The sequence below is a fragment of the Stomoxys calcitrans genome, chromosome 4 (assembly GCF_963082655.1).
Source record: "Stomoxys calcitrans chromosome 4, idStoCalc2.1, whole genome shotgun sequence".
NCBI classification, from domain to species: Eukaryota; Metazoa; Arthropoda; class Insecta; order Diptera; family Muscidae; genus Stomoxys; species Stomoxys calcitrans.
In genome coordinates, this window is record NC_081555.1 from 175,854,701 (window position 1) to 175,879,537 (window position 24,837).

At 34.5% G+C, this 24,837-nt stretch overlaps 1 protein-coding gene across 1 annotated transcript in view; it reads right to left on the reverse strand.

The window, feature by feature from the left end:
- LOC106085668 (rhophilin-2-A) overlaps nt 1-24,837 on the reverse strand; it is a 213,999-nt gene that overhangs the window by 165,075 nt on the left and 24,087 nt on the right. The gene's annotated exons all lie outside the window — the stretch shown is intronic.

A 24,837-nucleotide genomic window follows, 5' to 3' on the forward strand; every position in this document is an offset into this window, starting at 1 on the left:
CGTATTATTTCTCCTTTTGTCATTCCTGTTCGCCTGTCTGTGGTGATCACGCTACAGTCTTTAGAAATGAAGATATCGAGCTGAAACTTCGCACAGTTAATTTTTTTACCATAGGCAGGTTAAGTTTGAGCTATGTTTTGATTTAGCTAGCCCCCAATGAGCAGATCTACCGATTTAAGGACTTATGCCCATAAAAGCCACACTTAATACTCGGCTTCAAACTTGGTACAGTGAGTTATTTAGGAACCCTCAACATTAGTATCGAATAACACCAGATCGGACAATATCTAATATATATAGTCTCCATATAGATCGATCCGATTTAAGATATAAGGTCCATAGAAGCCGCAGTTATTTTCCGATTTCGTTCAAATTTGGTACAGAGGGTTTTCGTAGGACCCTGATCGGATAGTATTTTGATGTAGACCCCATATAGACCGACCTCCTGAAGTATTTACCATATAACCGCATTTATTATCCGATATCACTAAAATTTAGCACTGCGAGCTGTGTTAGGCCCTTTGTCGTCCGTATGAAGTTTGATTCAGATCGGACCATATATCCAATTATGGAATCTACCATATATACCGATTTAAGGTCTTCATGCATGAATTTCGTATTTATTATCCGATTGTTCTGAAATTTGTGAGTTGTTTCATATCTCTACAGATTCTTCTCATTTATGATGCTGATCGGATTACACCGATGTTTAAATTTACGGCCATTCAGCCATAAATGGCTTATTTGTTAGCCAATTACGCTACATTTTTGAAACAGTGAGCTGCGTTAGTTCCGGACGTCCGTGCTTGATTTGAACTCGAATGTACCATATTTCGATATAGCTGCCATTGGTTCAAAAATGGAGGATTTTTACCGGATTGTTTCACAAGTTCGGCGCGGCCGAGTCTTTCTTGTTATTATACGATATCGACGAAATTAGGAATTGCGACTTGTTTTGGTTTCATGAAATGTAGCTGCTGAGATTCATATACTGAATAAACTCCCTGAGTTCACAAATCTTGACGAAATTTGGATAAAATGTATATCCATGGTGATGAAAAGTTCGGCTCGGCCGACCGTAATGCGTTTAATGCTTCATAAATTTAGGTGTTTATTTGTTGTTCAAATCTAAGCATTTTTTTCTGTGCACAGTGACAGAGAACTTACCAACAAAAATATTCCTTTACTTTTTCTATTCCAATGTAAAATAGGCCAGTTGAACTTACCTAAAATGAAAATAAAATAAAAGTATATAATTAATAAGTGTACATAATATGGAAAAAATCGTATGTTAAAACCATTGAACATTTTTCAATGTGAAGCAAAGTTATTTTTGCTTTGCTGCCTGTATTTTAAAGTCAGCAATTCAAACCCTGGTTAAAACATTTGTAGTGTTACAACATATCCTTCTTTGTGAACCGCCTCAAAATCAATGTGAACACCCCTTATTTACGATCTTGATACTTGATATATATAAGTAAGTTTAGTTTTTTCTTGTTTTTCTCAATGAATTAAAAAAAAATTGCGTGACATATTATTCATATTGGTTACTATTTTTAAATTGGCTAATTTTCAAACACTGATTTGTTTTCTTTCTGCGCCCATCTCTTTGATTTTGGTCAGCTTATGGCCATAGCCATTATTTTGTAATAATTTTGTTTTGTCACTTTTATTGTTGCAGCTGGCGCTGCTGTGGTACGTTGCCTTTTTATCTAAACTTTGTGTATTTTTTGGTTAAATTGGTCATTATGATGTTTTTTAAACTCGTAGACAATATCGATGTTTTTTGTTAATTGCTTTTATCATTTAAATGTTTGTCAGAAAAAAACTTCATTGTTTTTTTTTTTGCTTAACAAGTCTGGCTTTTGACTTTCTTTATAAAATCACCATGGTATATTCCTTGTTCAGTTTTTTTGTTTTTGGCAGTCGTCCAAGTATTTTTATGAAAATTGTCTTTTTTTCGTTTTCTTGATGTTTTTATAAACATTTGTTTTTATAGTGGCCGCCACCATAGGTGTTGGTCTGTCTGCCCATGTGGTTTACGTAATCATCCTCCTCCCATTGGGTCTGCTTGAACCGTTCATTCGCTCCACCTGTAGCTTGAATATGATGCGTGCGTTTAAAAGCCGCAACTGGTTTTTCTCTCTGTTTAGTTTTTTTTTTTTGTGAATTTTCCTGTTGTGTTTACTTATTTGTGTAATTTTTCATTGGAAAGTGATTTTCGTAATCGAAATATGTAAAAATTGGTTTCATTACGAAAGATTAACGACTTTTTAGTGGAGTGTCTGGAGAGAAATTTTGTTGATAAGCCAGTTTAGGTTGAAATATGTATAATTATTGTACTTCCTTATGTTAAATGCATTTTTTTTTTTTGGGGTAAGGTCAGCCATTATGTTACCCTCAAGCAACATATTACACTGTAAAACCCCTTTTAAATCTTAGAGGCCAATTTCTCCTTAAGAGTTCAAAAACTCAAGTAAAAATCTAAATAAGGTTTGAGACCGTTGTATATCTAAAAAAAATTGAGTTTAATTTTGATTTCATGGTGATTTTAACCACAGTGCGACCGAGAGGTTTGATGCATAAAAAAATAAAAATCAAAAATATGTGAGATTTTTGTCTCGTATATATAGGAGCGTGTCATTTTTAATAGTTATTTTCGACAAATTTATAAGTTCTAAATTTAGACTCGAACACATTAATAAATTTTGAAAAATAAATAAATTTCGATGAATTAATAACATTTTGGTAAATTTATAAATTTCGACGAGTTTGTAGAATTTTATAAATTTATTAATTTCCGCTTATTTCGATAATATTAGTAATAAATGTTATTTTCGATGAATTCATTAGATACAGAAAAATTTCTTTAAATTTTATTTACAATTAAATTTATAAAAAAAATTTCGATTAATTTATAAGTTCAGTAAATTTATACTTTTCGATAAATTTATGAATTACGATAAATTTATAAATTTCGATAAGTTTATAAATTTCGATAAATTTATAAATTTCGATAAATTTATAAATTTCGATAAATTTATAAATTTCGATAAATTTATAAATTTCGATAAATTTATAAATTTCGATAAATTTATAAATTTCGATAAATTTATAAATTTCGATAAATTTACAAGTTTCGATGAATTTAAAAATTTATAGTTTTATAAATTTTAATATATTTATCATTTCATAATGATATAAATTTCATAAGTTTAAAATTCCATTGCAGGAAATTGTCCGGCTACAGACCATTTTGTTCAATGCTTTCAATTAGCCCATCAAAGTACTCTTTAAAGTAAATAATTTTATAATTTAAAAAATTCTCTATATTTAGATTTCGATAAATTTAAAAATTTCGATAAATTTCTGTATATTTCGATAAATATATATTTATTTAATAAGTTTATAAGTTGAAATATATAATTTTGAATATATTTATGAATTCGAATAAATAAATACATTTTCATAAATTTCGAAATTAACGTTGTTGAACAGCAAACCACCAACTCGCGAACGTACTAAAGAAAATATTACAACCATGGCGATCAGTGTTAATGAGGATAGTGAAATGCTAGTTCCTCGCCCTTCTCAGACAGAGAAGGAGCTGTGTTATTTAAGCACGTGGAATGGATTTTACGAATGAGCATTTGAAGCGGTGCCTCAGCCAACATTTTCATCAAGTTAAAAGGTAAATGGCATTTCGATATATTAAAAAATATATATTTATGGAAATGTATATATTTGTTGAAATTAATAAATTTATCGAAATCTATAAATATATCTAAATCTATTAATTTATGGAAATATATATCTAAATGCATTTATTTGTCATAATTTATAAATTTATAGAAATCTATGAAATGACCAAATTTTATAAATTTATCGAAATTTTTAAATTTATCAAAATTTTTAAATTTATCGAATTTTTTAAATTTATCGAAAATTTAAAATTTTTAAATTTATCGAAAATTTAAAATTTTTAAATTTATCGAAATTTTTAAATTTTCAGTTATCAGCTGTTACTTTTAGCTTGCTTTAGAAAAAAAGTGTAAAAAAAGTAAATTTGATTAAAGTTCATTCTAAGTTTTATTAAAAATGCCTTTACTTTCTTTTAAAAAATCCGCAATTACTTTTTGGGCAACCCAATATATATATATCAAAATTTAAAAATTTATAAAAATTTATAAATTTATTGCAATTTATAAATACTTCGTTATTTATAAATGTTTCTACGTGTAAATTTTTCGAAATTTTTAGATATTTACCGACATTAATAAATCTATCAAAATTTTTAGAAATTTGTCGAATTTTAGGTTTACCGAAATTTGATAAAATTAAAAATAAACTTATAGAAATCATAAGATATTTGTTAATTCATCGAAATTTATACATTTATCGAAACTTGTGTATTAAATCCAGTGCAAATTTGCATTATATATTCAATATTATTTAAAAATCGATAAATTGGCTTTAGCCATTTCCTTTTTAAAATAAACTTAAAGAAAATCGAAATTGTGATAAATTTATGAATTTTGATAATTTAATAATTTTCGATAAATTTATAATTTTTGATAAATTTATAATTTTCGATAAATTTATAATTTTTTATAAATTTAAACATTTTAAAATATACTTTGTTGGACAGTAAACAATAACTCCCGTTCGTAGAATGGACAGTTTGAATCTGAGCCAAGGGTAAATTTTTATATATAAAGTTATATATAAAAATTAAATGGCACATACCAATTTATCGTCAAAAAAAAACTAAGCTTAAATGTTCACCCTTTATATGTCTCAATTCCTTCCTCCATTTAGGAATAATTAAAATTTATTAAGTGTAAATTAGTGGTAAAACATTTTTATTGCCATCGATCTTCAAGCGCGCTGTATCATAAATTGATTTAAGAGGTGCCTATTGTAAAAGAATTCCCCCTATCACCTAAAGATGTTATTAGAAAAAAATCTATTAATGGACCATTAATTAAATTCTCAGAACAGAACGTGATAGGACCGAAGAAAACAACAACTAAAACAAAAAACACCTGATGAAAAACTAGTTTTTATTGGATCCAATCAAGATAGTCGTCGTATTTTGTACATTTAAAAATACATATTTATAGAATAGTCAATGAACCATTGACATTTTTAACAAATTATTTTTTTTTCCGTACACTCATTCGTTGAAAAACTATTTTCAAATTCTTTAAAACTTTTAAATCAAGTTTTGATCTTCAACACCTGCCATTAAGAGGCTTGGCGGCCAGATGTCATGAAATATGTCATGCAGCTAAGCAGACAATAGTCTTCATTGATGGATTTTGTTAAAGGAACTTAAAGCCTATACCAAATATTGACAAGTGAAATTTTCATAATCTTACCCAAAAATTAAATTACTTGGAATTTTAAGTGTTTCAACAAAGAAATATAGGCGAAAGCTTATATATCTTTCTTTTTGTTTAAACAAATTTTTAAAACTGGGGGGATAACCTCTTGGAAATCGACAGACAACCCACGCTATTTATCTACTTGAGAGCATGAAGGCAAGGAAAATTTATTATTAAGTTTGTTGTCATTAAAATTGGCTTTGCTTCAGGTGGCTGTGATGTGCCGCAACTCAAATATCTTACATGCCATTTGGCTGTGTCGCAGCTGTGGTCAATTTTTTTGCCTTGTGTTCGTTGGAGCTGTAGGTCTTTATGTGGTCAAGAAAGGTCAGTTATTACGCTTAATTACAAGAAATAGTGAACACACAAACATAATTGTAGATAAGAAAACATTTAATGGAAAATTTTATACAAGCAAATAATAAACGATGAAAATATGTATATAAATTTTTTGGTAAATAAAAAAAAGATTTGGTAAAAAAAAAGAAAAGAAAAATTTGGTCAAGATTTATCGTTTACACAAAATTTTTATTTATTTTGAATTTCTTAAAATTAATATTGTGCGGAAAATTTCTCAATAATTCTTTGAGAAAAGGGTTTCTCTACTTTGTACATAAATTTACATTAACAGACGAACACAGTTAAATCGAATCAGAATGCTATTCGTAGTTGATCGATACTTGAAATGGGTCTATCTCCCTTCCTGTGGTCTGTTCTTCCGCCGAAGTGTGGAAATGACGGTCAAATTAATAAAGATGTTCGCTTGAAATTTTGCATAGATATCTCTATTTGATATAGATCCTGGCGGGTTGCTGTTGGGCAAAATCGGTTCATATTTGATTAAAGCTCCCATATAAAACGGTCGATTTGATTTCCTGAGCACCTAGAAGCCGCGATTGTTATCGGATTTAGCAGAAATATTTTTTGTTCTTTTCCCAACATCCGTGGTAAGTTTGGTTTAAGTAGGTTTATAACGCCATATAAATCGATTCCCCAATAAGTCTTCTACGTTTCCATGAATCTTTGATTTTTTAAAAATTAAAAAAATTTTATAAGACGTATTTTATATCTTAAAGTTGGTCGATTCCTAAAAATTTCTTCCATTTTAAACTTTTTATTAATAATGTTCCTCAAAACAAAAATGAAAAACAATCAATTAATATTTGCCTATCTTATTTATGAGTGATAATAATGCCAATTATATTGACATTTGTTATTAATTTGCACGTTGGATAACACGCGTTAATCTCGATGAACAAGAATGTGGGCGTACGTATTAAAGTGGATTTACATGTAAGTAGTTTTAATTGTCAATAATTCTCCATAGTGTCCGACAGACAATGCAATGATTGATGTTATGCAGGGATTATTAAAATCGAAAAGATTTCTAAAACTATGAGTGTTTTGGAAATTTTTTCCATGGAATGAAGTAAATATGGGGAGAAATTGAAACATAAAAAAAAATCGTATTTTTAATTTAAAACAAGTAAAAAGGTGTTAATTTCGGACGGGCCGAACTTTGGATACCCACCACCTCGGGTAAATATGTAAACCACCTCTCTTCAAAATCCGGTGAAAAATTCATACCTTATGGCCCATAGCGGCTATGTCGAAATATGTTTCGATCTTTATGGGACAAGAACTTTAAATCGGTCTACACGGCAGCTATTGGGTTGCCCAAAAAGTAATTGCGGATTTTTTAAAAGAAAGTAAATGCATTTTTGATAAAGCTTAGAATCAACTTTAATCAAATAAACTTTTTTTACACTTTTTTTCTAAAGCAAGCTAAAAGTAACAGCTGATAACTGACAGAAGAAAGAATGCAATTACAGAGTCACAAGCTGTGAAAAAATTTGTCAACGCCGACTATATGAAAAATCCGCAATTACTTTTTGGGCAACCCAATATATCCAAATCTAGACCGATTTGAGCCAAGTTGCAGAAAAATGTCGAAGAGCCTAATACAACTCACTGTCCCAAATTTGGGCGAAATCGGACAATAAATGTACCTTTTGTGAGCGCAAAACTTTAAACCGAGAGATCGGACTATATGGCAGCTATATCCAAATCTGGACCGATCTGGGCCAAATTGAAGGAAGATATCAAAGAGCCTAACACGACCCACTGTGCCAAATTTCAGCAAAATCGGATAATAAATGTGGCTTTTATAGGCCTAAGACGCTAAATCGGCGGATCAGTCTATATGGCAGCTATATCCAAATCTGGACCGATCTGTGCCATTTTGCAGAAGAATGTTGGGGGGCTTAACTCACTGTCCCAAATTTCGGTAACATCGGACAATAAATGTGGCTTTTATGGGCCTTGGAGCCTAAATCGGCGGATCGGTGTATATGGCAGCTATATCCAAATCTGAACCGATCTGAGCCAAATCAAGGAAGGATGTCGAAGGGCCTAATACAACTCACTGTCCCAAATTTCAGCAAAATCGTATAATAAATGTGGATTTAATGGGTTCAAGACCCTAAAACGGCGGATCGGTCTATATGGCAGCTATATCCAAATCTGGACCGATTTGAACCAAGTTGCAGATAAATGTCGAAGAGCCTAACATAACTCATTGTCCCAAATTTCGGCGAAATCGGACAATAAATGCGCCTTTTATGACCCCAAAACCTTAAATCGAGATATCGGTCTATCTGACAGCTTTATCCAACTCTGGACCGATCTGTGCCATTTTGCAGAAGAATGTCGAGGGGCTTAACCTAACTCACTGTCCCAAATTTCGGTGACATCGGACAATAAATGCGCCTTTAATGGGCCCAAAACATCAAACCGAGAGATCGGTCTATATGGCAGCTATATCCAAAACTGTATCGATCTGGGCCAAATTGAAGACGGATATCGAAGGGCCTAACACAACTCACTGTGCCAATTTTCAGCAAAATCGGATAATAAATGTGGCTTTTATGGGCCTAAGACCCTAAATCAAAAAAAAAACAAAAAAGGAATCTATGCAGAGTTTCAGCTCAATATCTCTATTTTTAAAGACTGTACCGTGATTTCAACAGACAGACGGACGGATATGGCTAGATCGTCTAGGTAGCTACTAGATAATATTCGTTACCAATGTCAAGGGTCCTGATACAACTCACTGTGCCAAACATCAGCGTAATCGACCAATAAATGAGGCTTCTAGAGATCTTGGGCCATAAATCGGGATATTTATATTAAAATATTTTACGGTCTGGACCATATTCGATATTGTAGTCTACAGTCCTAAAACAACCCACTGTGCCAAATTTCAGCAAAATCGGGTAGTAAATGCGGATTTTGTGGACCTTAGCTTAAATCGGCAGATCGGTCTATGTAAGGCCTATGTCAATACATTGTCCGATCTAGACTACATTCAATACCGATGTTAAGAGGATCCTGATACAACTCACTGTGTCAAACATCAACAAAATCGATCAAAAAATAAATTCATAGACCCTAGGCCATAAATCCAGAGATCTGTCTATATGGTGGCTTTATCAAGATATGTCAGATCTAGACCATATTCAAAACCAATGTCAAGTCTCCTGACATAATTCACTGTGCCAAATTTTGGACAAATCGAGCAATAAAAGTGACTTCTAAGGGCCTTAGACCTTAAATTGGGAAATCGTTCTATATGGGGGCTATGTCAAGATATGTCCGATCCAGACCATATTTGATACTGAAGTCAAATATCTAGTTGTCTCAAGATATCACTGTTCCCAACAATAGCGAAATAAATTAGACTTCCATAGATCTTAGACCATAAATCGTTTTATATCGATTGTTTTATATGGGAGCTATATCAAAATATTTTCCGATCTAGACCATACTCGGTACCGAAGTTGAGGGTTTAAAGACAACTAACTGTGCAAAATTTCAGCCAAAACGAGCAATAAAAGCAGCTTCTGTATGCCATAGACCTTAAATCGGGAGATCGGTATATAATGGGGCTAGATTTGAATATTCTCCGATGTCCATCTTCGAGCTTAACCTGCCTATGCAAGTAAAAGCGTGCTTAGTTCGACCGGGCCGAATCTTATATACCCTCCACAATGGATTGCATTTGTCGAGTTCTTTTCCCAGTATCTCTTTTTAGGCAAACAAATTATAAATAAAAGAATTCTATTGGAGCCATATCAAGCGGTCATATAAAAAGTCATTGTGTAAAATTTCAGCTAATTCGAAAAAGAATTGCGCCCTTTAGGGGCTCAAGAAGTAAAATAGGCAGATGGGAGCTGTATCAGGCTATAGACCAATACAGACCATATTTCACAAGTATGTTGAAGGTCATGGGGGAAGTTGTTGTACAAAATTTCACCCAAATCGGATAATAATTGCGCCCTCTTGAGGCTCAAGAAGTCAAAATCCCAGATCGCTTTATATGGCGGATTTGGCAAGTTATGGCTAGATTTGAAACATATAAAGCACAGTTGTTGGAAGTCATAACAAAACATGTCGTGCAAAATTTCAGCCAAATCGAATAGAAATCGCGCCCTCTAGAGGCTCAAGAAGTCAAGGGCCCTGATCTGTTTATATGACAGCTATATCAGGTTATGAACTGATTTCAACCATACTTAGCACATTTATTGGAAGTCATAACAAAACACCTCATGCAAAATTTCAGCCAAATCGGACAAGAATTACACCCTCTAGTGGCTCAAGAAGTCAAGATTCTAGATCGGTTTATATGACAGCTATATAAGGTTATGGACCGATTTAAACCATACTTAACACAGTTATTAGAAGTCGTATCGAGAAACGTCATGCAAAATTTCATCCAAATCGGATAGGAATTGCGCCATATAAACCAATTTCGGGTCTTGACTTCTTGCGCCTCTAGAGGGCGTAGTTCTTATCGGATTTGGCTGAAATTTATGGCAGTGACTTTTGCTATGACCGCTAACTAACGTGTCGGGTATGACTCGAATCGGTTGAAAACCTTATATAGCTCCCATGTAAACCGATCTACCGATTTTATTTCTTGAGCCCCTATATGGCACAATTCCTATTCGATTTGGCTGATATTTAGCACAATGACTTCTACTATGCTCTCCAACATCCAAGTATGGCCCGAATCGGTTTATAACTTGAAATAGCTCCAATAGCACAACAATTCTTATCCATTATCCTTTGTTTGCTTAAAAAGAGACCACGCGAGGAACTTCACAAATGCGATCCATGGTAGATGGTATATAAAATTCGGTCCAGCCGAACTTAATACACTTTTACTTGTTAAAGACTGTATTGCGAATACCGCAGATAAAAGGACCGATGGACAGACAGACGGGTGGACACAGGTACATCGCCTTAGAATTTACCGACGATCAAGAATATATGTATGTACTTTGTAGGGTGGGAAAAACTTTGCAAATTTGTTTGTAGCACCCAAATATAGAAGAGATAGACTGGAATTATCTTCCATGTCTGTCCACCGGTCTGTCCATCTGTCTATTCGTCTGTCTTTCCGTGTGTGTGTCTGTTTGTCTGAAATTTGAAGTATACCAAATTTGTTGGCCTGCAGATTGTTCTATTGGAGTTCTATTGGGATCAGATTTAGATATAGCGTCCACATGGTGATAACGTCCAATTTTAACATAAATACACAGTGAGGGTGTAGGGTATATATTGTAAATAAAGACCGACTTTGGCCTTCACTTACTTGTTTACAGAATATTTTTTACAGACGCGCGATAACAATCTGTTGAAATGATTAGGATTTCCCCTTTGTATACCCACCACCGTAGAATACGGGATATATTAATTCACTCATTTCGTTTGTAACACATCGAAATATCGATGTCCGACCCTACAAAGTACATATATTTCAAATCGTGGTAAAATTCTAAGACGATTTAACGATGTCCGTGTGTCTGTCCGTCTATTACAACAGACCGTCCGTCTGTTGTAATCACTCTACAGCCGTCAAAAATTGAGATATTGAGCTGAAATTTAGCACAGATACATCTGTTTGATGCACGCTGGTGAAGTTCTTGAACGGGCCAAATCGGACCATATTTGGATATAGCTGCTATATAGACCGATTTTCCGATAAAGGGTCTAATGCACAAAAATGCTTTATTTTTCATCCGATTTCGATGAAATTTGAAACAGTGAGTACTTTTAGGCCTCCCGACATCAGACCCAAATATGGTCCATATCGCACTATATTTAGATATAGCTGCCATATAGACCGATCTCCCAATAAAGGGCCTGAATCCCATAAAAGCTTTATTTACAATATGGCCCGATTTCACTGAAATTTAAAACAGAGAGTTATCTTAAGCCTACTGATATTCGACCTAAATATGAGATAGACCGATTTCCTGATAAAGGCTCTAAAGCCCATAAAAACTTCATTTTTAACCGATTTCACTGAAATTGTAAACATTGTTTAATACCCGATTTCGATGAAATTTGAAACAGAGAGTTATCTTCAGCCTCCTGATATCAGACCTAAATATAGATCAAATCGGACTATATTTAGGTATAGCTGCCATATAGACCGATCTCCAGATAAAGGACCTAAAGCCCATAAAAGCTTTATTTTTTTGCCGATTTCGCTGAAATTTGAAGCATTAAGTAGTTTTACGCCCCATAACATAGGACCCAAATGTGGTTCAGACCGGACTATATTAAGTCCAATCTGCCGATAAAGGGTCTGATGCCCATAATCTTAAAATCTGAAAAAGTGTGTAGTCTTAGATCTCCCGACATTCGTCCCAAATATGGTTCGGATCGGACTATATTAAGATATAGCTGCCATAAAGACCGATCTTCCGATAAAGGGTCTGAAGCGAATAAAAGCTTTATTTTTTATCCGATTTTGTGGAAATTTAAAACAGTGAGTATTTTTAGGCCGCCCGCTATCCGACCTAAATATGGTAAAGATCGGACTATATTTAGATATAGCTGTCATATAGACCGATGTGCTGATTGAGGGTCTGAAGCTCATAAAAGCTTTATTTATTACTCGATTTTGTTGAAATTTGAAATACAAAATTGAACAGTGAGTTATATTCATTAGCCCACTCAATATGCGTGTCGAATTTGGGTGCACAAGTTATCCGGATTTTCCGGATTTTGCCAAAATGGGGTTTTCATATACACCAAAGGTGGTAGGTATCCACAGTTCGGCCCTGCCTTTGCCATTTTACTTGTTTTATATCTTAACCCTCCTAAGCTAAAATTAAAAATTTAAGGTACCAATTTGCCCAACATTATAATTAGTAAAAACGTCGTTGTAAATGTATTCACCATGTTATTATCAATCGATGTATGGATAAGGGTTCATCTGTTTGCCAATACCGACAGTCATGGACCTCCATTTGAAGATTTGAAAACTCCTCAAAAAAAAAACAACAACAATCTTTCATTACAACTTCTTTCCTGTTTCATATCTTCAGCATGGAAACCACTATTTGACACCTGAAGTTTAAATTGAAAGCCAAAAATATTCAAAAATACCTTCAAGTCAATTGATAAAGGTGTAAATTAACATGGTCTTTGAGCTAGACAGACCAATGGAGGGAGGGACGGACACAAATGGTCATTGCATACCACAAAACTAACCCGTTTATTATTTCGTTAGGTTGAAGGTGTGAAATTTTTGAATGTTTCTTAGGTTTTTTTTGAAAATTAAAAAAATAAAAATACCAAATATTCATGAAGTATATATTTCGTGAGATCGTGTTTGTTTGTATATTTTAGCCATAAACCGGACATGTTATTAACCAAAATAAAAAAAAAACCAAAAGTTGTTTGCCAAAGGCCCAACACAACACAACCCAAAACCAAACATTGACCAAAGTTTGTTTAGATTTGCCTCTAACCTCCGTGTGAGTGTGCAGCAGGGTTAGGTGGTTGGCTGTACGTGTTCATCATTAGCAAATAAACAAACAGCAGCATGTGAGACTTTGCTTCTCCACCTCCTAATTTCCCAGTAAGGTGAGGGGGGTGGCGCGACTTTTTCTCCTGAACTATCCACTCGGCGTTGTGGGACAAGTGCAGCATAAATATCACCATGGCCACCAATCTATCCACTTCCACTATTGCTGCTGTTTATCATTGCTGAATGTTTGTGTTTTTATTTTTTCTGTTTTTTTTTCTAAAAAATCTGCCTGTTTTACTTTTATTGGAAATGGGAGAAAAAAAACCACAAAACTTTCTCCTTTAACTACAAACGAGATACTCGTATCTTTCAATTTTTTTCTGCTTCTTCTTCGTTATTGTCTTATTTTATGGTCACATATCTTTGGCGGCTTTGCTGCAAGTAAAACATGTTTTGTTGTAGCCTCGAGTAGATAAATCATAGTTTGGCTGATAAATGCAGCCAATAAATGAATTATAAAATATATATTTTTTTATATAGAAATAAGGTGATTGGTTTTGGAAACATGAAAAGATGGCATAGAGGTCCCTTTCAAAAGGATTTTAATGGCGTAGAGGAAGAATGGTTTTGGTTTAAGAGGCAGACTTTAATCAGACTCACTTAGACACCTTCGTCCATTGTGATACCCAATGTTTAAGTATAAGAAAATTTAAAACTAAATATTTCCTACATAATCAAAAATACCTTAAAGATTATTTTAATTTATTTGGTTATTTATTTCACATCATGTTATTTAATTTATATTATTTTGTTTTTTTATACCCTCCACCATAGGATGGGGGTATACTAAGTTCATCATTCTGTTTGTAACACCTCGAAATATGCGTCTGAGACCCGATAAAGTGTATATATTCTTGATCGTCATGTAATTCTAAGTCGATCTAGCCATGTCCACCCGTCTGCGTGTCCGTCCCTCTGTCCGTCCGTCCGTCCGTCCGTCCGTCCGTCTGTCCGTCCGTCCGTCCGTCCGTCCGCCTGTCCGTCCGTCCGTCTGTATGTCGAACTTTCGATGGAGTAAAGCTAGACGCTTGAAATTTTCCAGAAATACTTTTTATTAGTGTAGGTCGGTTGGGATTGTAAATGGGCCAAATCGGTCCATGGATTCATATAGCTGCCATATAAACCGATCTTGGATTTTGACTTCTAGAGCCGTAGAGGGCGCAAATCTCATCCGATTTGACTGAAATCTTGCACGAGGTGTTTTGTTATGACTTCTAATAACTGTGCTAAGTATGGCGCAAAACGGTACATAACCTGGTATAGCTGTCATATAAACCGATCTGGGATCTTGACTTCTGGAGCTTCTAGAGGGCACAATTCTCATCCGATTTGACAGAAATTTTGTACAACGGCTTCTCTCATGACCTTCAACATTCGTGTCTAATGTGGTCTGAATCGATCTATAGCTTGATACAGCTCCCATATATAAACCTATCTCCCGATTTTGCTTTTTGGGCCCCTACAAGGCGCAATTCTTATCCGAATGAACGGAAGTATGACACAATGACTTCTACAATATTCAGCATTCAATTCATATATGGTCCGAATCGGACTATAAGCTGATATAGCTCCAATAGCATAACAGTTCATATTCAATATTCTTTGTTTGCCTAAAAAGAGATACCGCGCAAAGAACTCGACAAATGCGATCCATGGTGGAGGATATATAAGATTCCACCCGGCCGAATTTAGCACGCTCTAACTTGTTTTATTTTAATTTTACAAATGCTTGTATATGGTATGAGTAAAAATTTTGAAATTTTGAAAATTTAGAGACGCAATTAATCCGCCTTGTCATATCGAGCATCATAGGCACTCAGTATTTTAACAAGAGCGCGCCCGGCGTCTCAGTGAGACTCTTCATTCCGCTGGTTGCTCGCGACTGCAGTTGCACTCTGTAAGAAACATTTCACTGTCCGCAACCTTTGGATGCTCCCGGTAGCTCCCAGCTAAGCTTCTCGCTATAACGAGGAACACCATACAGATTGGAGCTTATACTTCAGCCGGTGTGTTGCTTTTAGTTATCCCGTGTTGGGACTAAACCTTCATGCCTTTTACCATTCCTACTATATAAAAATATTCCATATTAAAATTAAAGTTTATTCAACTCTATGAGGGTAATGAAAACTTCAATTGAAAGTCTTTAGGTAAACGTCTTAAAAATTTGTATTTATATAGTACCCAAGAAAACATAATTCAGCCAACAACCAGCCAGTTAGTCAACCAAGAAGTAACCACTAATTTGGGGTTACCTTTCCGTAATTATAGACCAAATGAATACGTAACTAAGGCTCAACTTTAAGTGAATGAAGCTCTTATCCACGTTGTTGTGTCTGATTCCTGTGCACCAATGAGACACGAGTTAAGTTTTTATCCCTTCCAAAAAACGGATATGAACAAGACACAAGACTGTGCGCAACAAACCAAAAAAAAAACCACATCCGACAATACAGCGTATGAAGAATTCACAAAACATAAATCATTATTTTACCTGTTTTCAAAGTTCAGATCAGGCAAAATTAAGTTAAGTTGAAAAAAAAACGTCAGCATAATGATGGTCTCAGCCATCAAGGTAATCAGTCAGTCATTTATTTATCTGATAAACAATGAGTGAATGAATCTATCTCCACTGAAAGCAAAATTAAATGTTGACCGTCTGGCCATCTTGTGTAATACCTCAACCATGAGTGTCAATAATCGAAATCATCGAAAACACTCAAATCTGCCAGAAAACCTTAAAGGCCACAGAACCCTACAACGCAAGTAGGAAATTTCAAGTTTGGCTTCAAATTATTAAATAAACAAGAGGCAACTAAGACCTCCTTAGGTTGATCTGTAATAAATCTTAAAAATCTTCTTTAATTCACAAATTAACATGTAGTTTGAAGAAAATTACAAAGAATCTGATGCTTTAATAGCAACTTGGAAGTTTTCATTTTAAAAAAGCTCCATGAATTTGGGAAAACAAGTGTTTTTCAATTTTTACATACTTTCTAGTACTCTAGGTAAAGGGTAGTTTACTCTTGCCAACTACACTTTACCTAGTAGTTTTAGTACCCTTACCATAGGTAATTTTAGTACCCTTGCCATAGGTAAATGCTAGTTTTAGTACCCTAACCCTTGGTAAAGGGTAGTCTTAGTACCCTTACCCTTGGTAAATGGTAGTTTTAGTACCCTTACTATAGGTAAAGGATAGTTTTAGTACCCTTGCCCTAAGTAAAGGGCAGTTTAAGTACCCCTACCAGAGGTAGTTTTAGTACCCCTACCCTAGGCAAAATGTAGTTTTTGTAGCCTTACCCCAGGTAAATCTACCAAATCTACCAATTACCTAGGTTCCCCTATCCTAGGTAATTGGTAGATTTGGTACCATTACCCTAGGTAACGGGTAGTTTTAGTACCCTTTCCTTAGGTAACGGGTAGTTTTAGTACCCTTTCCTTTGCTAAAGGGTAGTTTTAGTACCTTTACCTTAGGTAAAGTATAGTTTTAGTACCCGTACCCTAGGTGAAGGGTAGTTTTAGTACCCTTAGCATAGGCAAAGATTAGTTTTAGTACCCTTACTCAAGGTAAAGGGTAGTTTTAGTACCCTTAACCCAGATAAAGGGTAGTTTTAGGACCCTTACCTAAGGTAATGGGTACTTTTAGTAACCTTTCCTTAGTTAAAGGGTAGTTTTAGTACCCTTACCTAGGTAAAGGGGAGTTTTAGTACCCTTACCCTAGGTAAAGGGTAGTTTTAGTACCCTTAACCCAGATAAAGGGTAGTTCTAGCACCCTTACCCAAGGTAATGGGTAGTTTTAGTACCCTTTCCTTAGTTAAAGGGTAGTTTTAGTACCCTTACCATAGGCAAAGTGTAGTTTTAGTAGCCTTAACTCAGGAAAAGAGTAGTTTTTGTACCCTTATCCTAGGTAATTGGTAGATTCGGTACCCTTACCCAAGGTAATGGGTAGTTTTAGTACCCTTACCCAAGGTAAAGGATAGTTTATGTATCCTTACCCTAGGTATAGGGTAATTTTAGTAGCCTTGCCCTGGGAAAAGGGTAGTTTTAGTACCCTTACTAAAGGTAAAGGGTAGTTTTAGTACACTTAACCCAGATAAAGGGTTGTTTTAATACCCTTACCCAAGGTAAAGGGTAGTTTTAGTACCCTTACCTAAAGTAAAGGGTAGTTTTAGCTCCCTTGCCCTAGAGAAAGGGTAGTTTTAGTACCCTTATCTTAGGTAAAGAATAGTTTTAGCACCCTTACCCTAGGTAAAGAGTAGTTTCAGTACCCTTACCCTAAGTGAAGGTAGTTTCAGTACCCTTACCCTAGGTAAAGGGTAGTTTTAGTACCCTTACCCTAGATAAAGGGTAGTTTTAGTACCCTTACCCTAGGTAAAGGGTAGTTTTAGTACTCTTGCCCTAGGTAAAGAGTAGTTTTAGTATTCCTACCATAGGTAAAGGGTAATTTTAGTACCATTACGCTAGATAAAGGTTAGTTTTGAATGCCCTTACCCCATTTTTTACTGCGTTTTTAAATACGCTTACCCTCAGAAGAGGGCTCTTTAGGTCGCTCTGGAAGCCGAGTTGGTAGCGCCCTCGGATTACTAGTGCGGAGGTCGTAGGTTCAATTACCACCAGAGGTCTGGTCTGGTAGCTAATGTGGTATCACAATGAACTAAATAGTCTAAGTGAGTCTTTTTAGAAAATAGACTGACACTCTAACTTAATCTACCCTCGGCAAAGGGGGTTTTCAAACACCCGTACCGTTTGCAAAGAGTTTTCGAAATACCCTTGCCATTACCCTAAGAAGTATTACAATAACGACACTGTATCACAAGGTATAACTGCCAGTAAGAAAAACTTAAAGTCGGGCGCCTCCGATTATATAGTACCTTTAATAAAGGGTGATTTTTTTGAGGTTAGGATTTTCATGCATTAGTATTTGACAGATCACGTGGGATTTCAGACATGGTGTCAAAGAGAAAGATGCTCAGTATGCTTTGACATTTCATCATGAATAGACTTACTAACGAGCAACGCTTGCAAATCATTGAATTTTATTACCAAAATCAGTGTTCGGTTCGAAATGTGTTCATTCACCGTAACGTTGCGTCCAACAGCATCTTTGAAAAAATACGGTCCAATGATTCCACCAGCGTACAAACCACACCAAACAGTGCATTTTTCGGGATGCATGGGCAGTTCTTGAACGGCTTCTGGTTGCTCTTCACTCCAAATGCGGCAATTTTGCTTATTTACGTAGCCATTCAACCAGAAATGAGCCTCATCGCTGAACGGTGAATGAACACATTTCGAACCGAACACTGATTTTGGTAATAAAATTCAATGATTTGCAAGCGTTGCTCGTTAGTAAGTCTATTCATGATGAAATGTCAAAGCATACTGAGCATCTTTCTCTTTGACACCATGTCTGAAATCCCACGTGATCTGTCAAATACTAATGCATGAAAATCCTAACCTCAAAAAAATCACCCTTTAGTAGATAGACTGATTCTAACCCAGTCTATCTACTATTAAAAAATGGGATCTAAGTCTTAATCTTGTCAGACTTTGCTGACTGACATATCGAATAGACCAGCATGAAGTTTTGAAAATGGGATCTTAATTCTGGATATCGCAGTTTTAAAGGCAAATATTGGCTAAATAACTGTTTTTGGGAGCTAAATATAAATCTGGACCGATTTTAATGAAATTTGACACACATATTTGGGCTTTAAATAGAAGACATCATGCAAAATTTTCTAAAGATCGGACCAAAATTGTGGCTTCAACAGCCTCAAAAGGCCATATCAAATGAAACATATATAATGGAGCTATATCTAAATCTGATTCAGTTTTGATGAAATTTCGTACATAATTGTACTTTAAAAAAAAATACATCATGCAAAATTTTGTAAAGATCGGGCCACCATTGTGTTTTCTACAGCCTTAATGGGATATATCGGATGAAAGATATATATGAGAGCTATATATAAATCTGACCCGATTTTGATGAAATTTTTCATACGTATTAGGTTATCAAACGAAACACTTCATGCTAGAGCCTCATGGTCAAGATCGGATCAAAATTGTGGCTTCTACAGCTTTAAAAGGGCAAATCGGATGAAAGATATATATGGGAGCTATATCTAAATCTGAACCGATTTTTTTCAAAATCAATAGCGTTCGTCCTTAGACAAAATTCGACCTGAGTCTTGATTACAAGAATACAGACGGGCCGACGGACAGACAGATGTACACACGGACGGCCGGACATAACTAAATCGAATCAGGAAGTGGTTCTAAACCGAGTGGTATGCTTATCGATGCGTCTAGCACTTCTCCTTCTTAGCGTTGCCACCACAGTGGTGGTGTAGGGTATAAAAAGTGGATAGAGATCCGTTTTTTTCCTTTGCTTTCATTAGAAAGCTCATGATCGTCTCTAGAATTTTTAAATATGTATATTTTTGTTGAATAGTAACATTAAATAGATTATTTTAAGCTGGGGATCTATCCTCACTTCCATTTAATATCTCAAAACCTTTGCAGGTTATTGTAGGCTAAGCAAATATCGAAAGACTGAATTTGGACTTTGTCAAGATCATTAAAACAAATTTTAATGCACATAACAAAATTGCTCCTCAGGGCTTTCTTAGCTTTAATATATGATGTCACACAACAAATCTGGAGAGTTCAAATAGAAAAATTATGATATACGCGAAGAGGTCAATGTCTTTGGCTAGTTTTTTTTTTTTTTTTTTTTTTTTTTTTGAATATTACACTTGTTGTGGTGGCGGTCATGAACAGTCCAAAGTAGCAAAATCATTTTGCCACTGGATTTGAACTCCAAACCTATTCTTCCCCAAAAAAAAAAAAAAATCACCAACTGCTGGTGTGTTGATGATAATGCCGGTTGTTTATTGTATGGATGGCTGACAATGAAGGTGTCGCTCTGGCTGATTCTTTTGTTGTCAAGAATACAAATTTACAAAATAATGAGACGCATGAATGAATGAATGAATTAAGTCTGACTTTTTTCCCTCTCTTCTTTTATAAGAATTACAATTTCTTACCCCCGATGGTGGAGGCTACCAGTCATAATAGAAGATAGAGAATGAAGCAGCAGGCAGAGACTTCAGAAACTCGTGCAACACCCGCAGCAGCGGATTATTTTCAAAAAGCGTGAAAAACAGAACCTTTCTTTTTCTAAACAAACTCCAGAACGACAAAGAAACCATGATAATGGCTCGGTGCTTTGGTGGGTTCCTATCTATCTGTTGTTGTCCACGGCCACCATACGGCCTGGCTGATGGTTGGAGCAATCGAGCAATCATTTCATTCGTTGTGCGTTTGAAATGAGCCGTCTGTCGTTCGTTGAATGGCATCCTCTTTATAGACTATGGAAGAAAGAACAACAGCCGCACCAGCTCTGAAGAACATTAAAAAAAACTAATTATATAATAGCAACAATAACATATCACTTGTTGCTGTTGTTGCTGTTTGTGTTAGGTCACGGCTGGTTGACTTCTTTTCAGGTGTAGCGCAGAACGTTGCGTCGGCGCAGTTGGGTTTTTTTGTTTTGTTTACTAGCACCCCACCACACCCAATCCAACTTCATCGATGCGCGGTTACTTTCAACCGCAACTTTTCTTTTTTCCCTTCTTATTGCTGACGATGGCATCAACCTTCCGAAACAGGTTGAGAGTCTATTTTGTCCCTCATTTAAATGAGGAGGGAAATTCATTATGTTGATGGCTTTTTAGGCTGCCATGGAGAACAAGGCAATTCTTTGGCCTTTTGTTTCAAATGCATTTTAGCATGTCAAGCAGACAGGTTGACTGATTTGGGCTTTAAAAAACTGTTTTTTTCGAGAGAGAGATTATTAGAATACTTCGTTGTCTGGTTCTTCTTTTAAAAGATGTTTCCCTAAGCTTCAAAAGAGAAAAGTGTCGTTGTTGTTATCTTTCGGCAAATTAATCGCATTAAGTCTCTACCTAGCATGTAAGACAAAAAAACTTTTCTAATTCGAAAATTTAATTATCTAAACCATAAATGGGTTTTTCTCTAACGATAAAACAGTCAAAGACATTTGGACTTTATAATCCCAGGGGAAGTAATAAAAACACAGAGCAATTTGCTTGTATGAACTCTGAGCAATAGGGGGACTTATGGTTGAACTTTAAGTTGTTTTTCTCATCAAAATATGTTTTTCAATGTGCTACAATTTGCTGTTAACAAATTGTGATAACTGTAAAGCAATCATATGAATAATAAGACTCTGATCTAAAACCAGCCATTAAGTATAATAAGGAACAAAAAAAATCTGTTGAACTTTGAATGATGCAAAATCTATAGACTAACAAGTACAGTTGGCTGTCTCTTTGACAATTGCAGCCGGTTTAAAAGACCACTTTTTTTTGAAAAATAATACTGTTTTGAAAGACCACTTTTCAAGAAGTGAAAACCGGTTTTTGAGTTCTTGAAAATCGTTCCACGGCTTTTGAAAACCAGTTTCGCTTTTAAAATGTTGTCTTTTAAGAATTTTTTTAAAATGTGATCCTTAAAGAAAATTTCATTAAAATTAATTTTAGAGAAAAAACCGGGTTCACGGTTTATAAATGGGCTTTTCAGTTTTTGAATTCTGGTTTTCGACTTTTGAAACCAGATTTTTAGTTTTTGAATACCAATTGGGTTTTTCGGTTTTAAAAATCAAGTTTTTAGGTTTTGAAAACCGGTTTCTTAGCTTTCGATAATAGTTTTGGAAATGTTTATGCAACCGGATTTTGGATTTTTCAAATCGGGTTTTCTTTTTTAAATGTTGTCTTTAAACCGGTTTGAGGATTTTGGAAACCGGATTTTTGAAAACCAATTTTCGACTTTGAATAATTGAAATTGAATAATTTTTGAAAACCGGGTTTCCAGTCTAAAACATATTTTATGGTTTTTAAAATTTAGTCCTTTTAACCTGGTTTTCGGTCTTTAAACTTTTTTTCAAAATTCAAAAACCGGTTTTTTCGATTTATAAATTTTTTCTTTTAAGAAAATTTCTTTAAATTTTATCTTTAAAGAAAAACTTATTGAACTTTGTTCTTTAAATAAATTTATTGCACGTTCATCTTTAAAGAAAATTTTGTTGAAATATTGTGTTTAAAAAACGGGTATCCAAAACCGGATTTCGGATTTTTCAAACCGGGTTTTCTTTTTTAAATGTTGTCTTTAAACCGGTTTAAGTATTTTGAAAACCGGATTTTTAAAAACGAATTTTCGACTTTGAATAATTGGGTTTTTGAAAACCGGGTTTACAGTCTAAAACATCTTTTATGGTTTTTAAAATGTAGTCCTTTTAACCTGGTTTTCGGTCTTAAAACTTTTTTTCAAAATTCAAAAACCGGTTTTTGGGATTCATACATTTTTTCTTTTAAGAAAATTTCTTTAAATTTTATCTTTAAAGAAAAACTTATTGAACTTTGTTCTTTAAACAAATTTTATTGCACGTTCATCTTTAAAGAAAATTTTATTGAAATATTGTGTTTAAAGAATTGGTATCCAAAACCGGATTTTAGATTTTTCAAACCGGGTTTTTTTTTTGTAAAAGTTGTCTTTAAACCGGTTTAAGGATTTTGGAAACCGGGTTTATGAAAACGAATTTTCGACTTTCAATAATTGGATTTCTTAGAACCGGGTTTCAAGACTAAAACATATTTTTTGGTTTTTAAAATTTAGAACTTTAAACCTGGTTTTCGGTCTTTAAAAATTTTTTTAAAATTGAAAAATCGGGTTTTGGGTTTTGTAAATTTGTATACCCTCCACCATAGGATGGAGGTTTACTAAGTTCGTCATTCTGTTTGTAACACCTCGAAATATGCGTCTGGGACCCCATAAAGTATATATATTCTTGATCGTCATGTCATTTTAAGTCGATCTTGCCATATCCGTCCGCCTGTCCGTCCATCCATCCGTCCGTCTGTCTCAAATCAAATCAAATCAAAAGCACGCTAACTTTCGAAGGAGTACAGCTAGGCGCTTGAAATTTTGCACAAATAGGTCGGTTGGGATTGTAAATGGGCCAAATCGGTCCATGTTTTGATATAGCAGCCATATAAACCGATTTTGGGTCTTGACTTCTTGAGCCTCTAGAGGGCAGAATTCTCGTCCGATTTGACTGAAATTTTGCACATAGTGTTTTGGTATCACTTCCAATAACTGTGTTAAGTATGATTCAAATCGATTCATAATCTGGTATAGTTGTCATATAAAAAGATCTTGGATCTTGACTTCTAGAGCCCAATCGATCCATGTTTTGATATAACTGCCATATAAACCGATCTTGGGTCTTGACTTCTTGAGACTCTAGAGAGCGCAATTCTCGTCCAATTTGACGTGAATTGCGCTCCGTGTTAATTATGATTCAAATCGGTTCATAATCTGGTATATCTGTCATATAAACCGATCTTGGATCTTGACTTCTTGAGCCAATAGAGGGCGCAATGCTCAAGCGATTTGGCTGAAATTTTGCAGGAGGTGTTTTGTTATGACTTCCAATAATCCAGATCATTACATAACCTGATATAACAGCCATATAAACCGATCTGGGATCTTGACTTCTTGAGCCTCTAGAGGGCGCAATTGAAATATTATTTTTAAACAAATATTTTTTATAAACATGTTTAAAAAAAAAGTTATTAAAAATTGTTTGTATGTAAAATTTTATTGATTTAGTTGTCTTTTTTTTGTTTTTCATTTTATATATATATTTTTCTCAGTATCTACGAAAATTTCTTTACTTCAAACAAACCCATTTTTTCAGTGTATTTTTCTTTCTCAATATGGCACTTTTTAATCAAAACTATAAGAAATCACAGTAACGACCAGCTGCACAATGCTCTTTGCCGGACATTCCCTATGAATTGCCAAACTATCAACTACGAATACTTTACTTATCCACACCAGTGTTAAGTCTACAATGCCGACTTGCCACACAATATCGTATGATGTTGCTAAATAGGACTTCTTTTAGTGCCAATGAAGCCATTAAACAATGTTAATGGCAATGGCGAATTGATGGTCAAATGAAAAGACCAAGACCAAACCAAGAGAGTAAAAGTTAGTTGACCAGCCAGGCAGACAAGGAAAGGGAAAATACTAATAATGGTGTCGGAACAAAATGTATTGCTTAAATTTAATTTTCTACTTTTGTTTTTCTCCTTCTTCTTGAATCGTTTAAAATGCAAGTGCCTTTGTTGATTGGGATGGGGAGTGTCTTTTTGTATTTTATAGGCCTGCAACCATTGAATGTGATGTTAATTGTCATAATCGTGGAAATTATAATTTGCAAAAGGGGCAGCTCTAGGATTTTTCCCCTTATTTCTCTTAAATTATAATACTAAATTATTAACTAAATTTCTCATGAACATTCCATTAAGAAACACGAGATACTTCTCTCATATCAATGAGTGTAGTGCGATTTAAGTTCTAAGCTCAATGATAAGGGACCTCCGAACGATTAAATCATACTCTACTCCAAAAGTCCCATTTTGTCCCAATCATACCGCTTGATTTTACTCCGGAAACGAGGAATTTTCATATGAC